This window comes from Microtus oregoni, unplaced genomic scaffold (assembly GCF_018167655.1).
Source record: "Microtus oregoni isolate MIOR12 unplaced genomic scaffold, Mior012 000069F_ref0000032, whole genome shotgun sequence".
Taxonomy (NCBI): domain Eukaryota; kingdom Metazoa; phylum Chordata; class Mammalia; order Rodentia; family Cricetidae; genus Microtus; species Microtus oregoni.
Window position 1 is genome coordinate 5,137,109 of NW_024543976.1, and position 6,000 is coordinate 5,143,108.

The following is a 6,000-nucleotide window of genomic DNA, read 5'->3' on the forward strand; positions in this document are numbered from 1 at the left end:
ATAGCCAGTAGGATAACTATATGTTTTTTTGGGGGGGTTCACCTTCTTATTTAGCTTTTTTAGGATCACCAATTATAGACTCTGTGACCTTTATTTATGGCTAGAAACCAATTATGAGTGAGTACATCCCATGTTCATCCTTTTGGGTCTGGGTTACCTCACTCAGGATAGTGTTTTCTATTTCCATCCATTTGCATGCAAAATTCGAGAAGTCATTGTTTTTTACTGCAGCATTGTACTCTAATGTGTATATATTCCACACTTTCTTCATCCATTCTTCCATTGAAGGACATCTAGGTTGTTTCCAGGTTCTGGCTATTACAAATAATACTGCTATAAACATAGTTGAACAAATGCTTTTGTCATATGATAGGCCATCTCTTGGGTATATTCCCAAGAGTGGTATAGCTGGGTCCAGGGGTAGGTTGATCCCGAATTTCCTGAGAAACCACCACACTGATTTCCAAAGTGGTTGCACAAGTTTGCATTCCCACCAGCAATGTATGAGTGTACCCCTTCCTCCACAGCCTCTCCAGCAAAGGCTATCCTTGGTGTTTTTTATTTTAGCCATTCTGACAGGTGTAAGATGGTATCTTAAAGTTGTCTTGATTTGCATTTCCCTGATTGCTAAGGAATTTGAGCATGACCTTAAGTGTCTTTTGGCCATTTGAACTTCTTCTGTTGAGTATTCTCTGTTCAGTTCAGTGCCCCATTTTATAATTTGGTTGATTAGCCTTTTACGGTCTAGTTTCTTGAGCTCTTTATATATTTTGGAGATCAGACCTTTGTCAGTTGCGGGGTTGGTGAAGATCTTCTCCCAGTCAGTGGGTTGCTATATGTCCTGTTTGTATTTCCAATATATCTTCTAAAAATTTTTTAGTTTGACCACATATTTTGAAACTTATATGGTCAAATTCAGTATTGTTCCTTGTAAGACTTAGTTTTTAGAGCTGTTTTAGGTTTATAGCTAAACTGAACAAAAAGTAAAGATTCCCCTGCCCTCACATAGGTGAACCTCTAGCCAAGCATTATCTCAAAGAAACACAAATCCATAACAAAGACAATGACAGCTTGGGAGCTAAAATATGGAAGTCAATTTACCAAGCAAACAAAAGCAAAATATGAGCTACTGTGGTTATTGAAATATGAGTGACTTCAAATCAAAGTCAGCTTGAAGAGATGAGGTTTACATTATATTAATAAAGAAAACAGTATACCAAGAAGTAGTAACAGTCTAAAATATATATGCACTGAATATTGGGGCTGACACTCAGTTTCATAAAACAAATACTTTGAGAACATAAAGGGAAAAGATAAGGGCTGCTATAGTTATAGTGAGAGACTTCAATATTCATCAATAGAGAGTTCATCCTAACTAAAGGCCAGTAAAGAGATCTCAGAGTTAAACACTACCATGAATTATCTCTAAAATAGGTAATAATTTAAATCATAAAGATTATCATAACAAAACCAAACACATTAAAATAAATTCTTATATTTAAAAAGGTTGTTGTGGAGTAAAATTAGAAATCAATAGGATGAGAAACCACAGAAAATACACAAATATTTGAAGACTGAATATTGGTCTGTACAAAAGTTTGTGGAACATTTTATATATTTTTTATTTCTTTCTTCATTTATTTTATGTTTTTAATTGAAGCAGAGTTGCATCAGTTCCCCCATGCTCCCCCTAACTCCTCACAGTTACCCTCTCTTGAACCATTCCCATTTTTCTCCCATTCTCAAATTGATAAAAACATCTGGATAAGTTAGAAGGAACCAAATTATTTCCCCATAGCCCATCAAAATTAAACTAAGAGGTTATAAACAGGATAAACAGACCCATAACAAGCAATGGGACTGAAGTACATTTGCTGAGAAAGAAATCAGGAAAAAACATTCATGTAACTTAAAATAAAACTAAACTAACTCCAAACCAACCAAACAAAATTACCTAAAAGTGTCTTAATGAAGGAGGTGAAAGACATCCATAAACATAACTTTAAAACACTGGAGAAAGGGGATACTGGAAGATAGAAAGATCTCCAATGCTTTTGGATTGACAGAATTAATGTTGTTAAAATAAGCATGTTACCAAAAAGAACCTTAAGATTTCACACAATTTGTATCAAAATTACAATGACATTCTTCATAGAACTAAGGTAACCACTAATATTCATTGGGATATATAGAAGACATCATTAGAAGAAAAAGCAGTGTTGGAGCTATACCTGATCGGAAACTACAGTACAGAGCTATAGTAACAAAAAACAGTGTGGTGTTGCCATAAAACCAGGCATACAGAGAAGCAGAATACTGAAGTGATGTGGGATTCCCTTCATATGCTGTGAATATGTTTTCTTACCATTGGTTAGTAAAGAATCTGCTTTGTCCTATGGCAGGGCAGAATAGAGAAAACTAAACTGAATGCAGAAAGAAAGAAGGTGGAGTCAGAGAGACACCATGTAGCTGCTGAAGGAGACAGATGCTGGAAACTTACCAGTAGGCCACAGCCTCATGGTGATACATAGATTAATAGAAATAAGTTAAGATGAAAGAGATGGCTGGGAATATACCTAAGCTGTTGTCCAAACAGTGTTGTAATTAATATATAGTTTCTGTGTGATTATTTGGGTCTGGGCAGCCAGAAAGCAAATGAGTAGTCTCTGCTTACATGGAAGAATCCTAGGAACAAACTTGCACAGTTACAGCCATCATCTTTGACAAAAATATAAAAGTCACATATTGGAAAACAGCCTCTTTAATGACACAGGAAAAAGTAGACATAGAAGAACACTATACACATACTTCTTTTTCTACACAAAAATAAGTTAAAGATGGATTGAAGACCTTAGTGGAGACTTAAGGCTGATATCAGAAAACCAGGGAACCAATTGAAGAGAGAGGCATAGGGAAAGACTTTCTGAGTTGGATACTAGTAGTACAGTAAATAATGTAAATAATTCACAAATAGTGTTGTACAGAATTTAAAAGCTTCTTTACTACAAGGAAAATAAAAGCTGAAGAGATAGCCCTCAGATTAAGAGAAAATCCATTGGCAATTATACATTCAGTAGGGTTTTGAGATCTAGGATCCATTATAAACTTCCCAGTTTAAACATCTAAAAACCAAACCAATCTATTAATAACCGAACTATATATAATTATAGTGTATTTAGTCCATTTATCAAATTTAAATAATGAACCAAATACACTCTCATCAAAGAAGAAATATAACCAGGGCTGGAGAGATGTCTCAGCCATTAAAGGCTAGGTAACCCCCCAAAATTGAAAAAGTGTTAAAAAAAATCTTAAGCCATCAAGAAAATGCAAGCTCAAACTGCATTAAGATTCCATTTCATCCACTCTAAGTGTCATAGAGAAAACAAATGACGACGGAGGGTGGTGGAGACTTGGAGGGAGAGAAACATGAAAGAAAGCTACCAGGAGAAAAACGTGAAGCATGAACATGCCAAGAATGAACACTAGATCTTTCCCCCAAGGTGCTCAGTATGACATGGCCAGGGGAAGAAGGGAAATGCAAGATTTGAGCTAGTGAGAAAAAAGAACTGCCTCGGGCTTCAAGATAAAAGTTAGTGAACAGAGCTTCCATTTCTAGAAGTTTGCAAACATTGAAAAAAATTTTGAAATCTCTCTTTCTCTCCCTCTCTACTCCCCCCACCCCGTGTCTCTTCCCTCCCTCCCGCTCTCCTACCCTCTCACCTTCAGATACATAGGTTAACTTAGGTTAGTGAAGGTGTGAAGAGCAAACTAGACAGGATCACCATTACCAGCATCAGCCAGCACTGAAGCCAGAAGCAGCCTAGAGCAAACTACAGGCTCTTGATGACCCAAAGATTCACTGCACTGGTATCTAGAGATTTCTGTAGGTTTGTAGGGGATTCTGGATCCTTTCACAAAAGGGAGGGCCAGAATGTCCACAAAGAGAGAGACGATAGAGCATCTTGCTGCTCTTGGCATTGGCTTTTTAACTGTAGACGGATTCAAACACTTACCTGAGAGCTAGACTTCACTCTGTTGATGTGGGGCAAACAATAATTTAACCTGTTTGTACAACTTGCATCTATCTGTCTGTATCACTCTCTCATCCGTACACAGATCTCCAAACACCTGGAGGAAGAAGCAGTTACGGGAGAGAGTTAGCTGCGAATAGCCAATCTCAGAATTAGAATCTGAAAACTAATTATTCGAAATTAGACACAAGGTAAGCATGTGTAATAAATGCAAAAATGTTAACGACAGTCTCATCACTTAGGGGTTGTGACCCATGAAGTGTGAAAGGGAATAAAACCACCACAAATAAAAATGGTTATAACAAGCAAACCTAGGAACTAAAAGAGCTTCTAGCTTCTGGTGAACATGTAGACTATGTCTGGTGGGGAAGTGAATCATACTTTGTAACTTACGCATTGAAAGAAGAACACACACTGGGAATTTACTACCTGGGAGGATCCTTAAAATTTGTTGTAGCTAGACTCTTACATCATCCAAGAACTCACCTTAGTTATTAATTAAAATACAGATTTTGGTACTTCACCAGCCTAATCATAGTTTCTGGTAGATTTTAGTATAGGATGTTTTGCATTATTTCCTAATCAGCCTTGACTAGAAGACACATGTTAGTATTTTCAGTAGAGCTGCCGATGATTAGTCTTGGTATCACTGAATTTGCTCAAGCCTTTTGGATCAAGACTCTGGAGGGTGAGCCTAGCAACGGTCTACCCAATCAATGCTTCTTGTGTGTCATGCGACATCCCCTAAGTTCTGGTGTATAGTAGTGAGGGTCACAGTTTGCAAATGACTGGTTAAATATTCATTTTACAGGGTATCGCTTGTAACTCATATGCTAGGTTAGTTCCCTTGTTACTTCTTTGCGGGCTTCCTGCCATTATAGAATTATGACAATGTGAATAAAATAATTCTTATAGTGCTTTTTCCATTATCTTTCATCCATCTGGCATTATAACCTGTGATGCTTGCTGAACTGTCAGCCTAATGTCCCTCCCAGCGTATGCCGTGCGTGAGTGAGTCATTAAAGCCTTGCTGTCATTTATAAACATATGTGTTTAAACTCAGCACTTTAATGCACCTACTAATGGTGTGCAGTGTCAAACATCTGCTAATATAATTAAAATAACTTTCTCTGTGTTCAAACTTTCAGTTACCCAAGAGAGAGAATCCTCCCTATGAAAACAACAATGGATGAAGAATTCAGTGTTGTGGACAAGAATCTTTCCACCTGCTTCAGGTGGAAACCACATTGTGGGATGAAAGTGTGTAGCAGTCACTTGACTTCACTTAGAAAATACTTTATTTGGTTTTTGTAATTGATATAGATGAAGAATTAGATTGAAACCTACCGGACTGACCTGACAGAATGACTGCTTTCTTTTCTACTTTAAAATTTTATCCCTAGTAGAAGAAGAAAACCTCTTTCTAGCAATTGCTCTGAAGGTTTCCTTCGTTTCTCCATTGTCCCACATGTGATCAGTGACAACCTGAGAAGAGAGGGTTCACCGTGTCTTCTCAGCTTCTTGTATTTGGAAGGATGAGTAAGGTCTTGATTGACAGACTTCAGAACAGAGAAACCACTGACCTGCTGTTTCCAAAAGAAAGGCTATCTGACAATTCCCCACTCCCACTAATGTTGCAAAATCAGCAGATGCGGTACACAGGTGAATCAGTTTGCTTGCTTGGTCATACAGTCCTTTAGAAGGAGAGTCCAGAATTTTATACACAGTTTCCTAATGTCACACACTGAGGCTTGCATATGGAAAGAAAGAAAAATAAAGACTTTAGGAGGATAAATCTCATATTAATTTATAGTTCTCTTTAGTTACTGGACTACACAACTTTAAATTATCTTTTTCTTCTGAAAAGTATACTAAAATGTGGAAAGATAATGAAGTAAAACTAATCATTTGTGCATTTTAAAAATATAATCAGATGTTAGATTGTTTTTCTCTATTCCTTCTAAAA

At 36.9% G+C, this 6,000-nt stretch overlaps 1 long non-coding RNA gene across 1 annotated transcript in view; it reads left to right on the plus strand.

The window, feature by feature from the left end:
• The window catches only part of LOC121440588, a 49,178-nt gene extending 43,973 nt beyond the window's left edge, over positions 1-5,205 (plus strand). Inside the window, exons 2-3 of the long non-coding RNA XR_005973367.1 lie at positions 4,120-4,225; positions 5,183-5,205. This is a non-coding gene — a long non-coding RNA (uncharacterized LOC121440588). The remainder of the gene's footprint in view (positions 1-4,119; positions 4,226-5,182) is intronic.
• Positions 5,206-6,000: the final 795 nt, after the last annotated feature.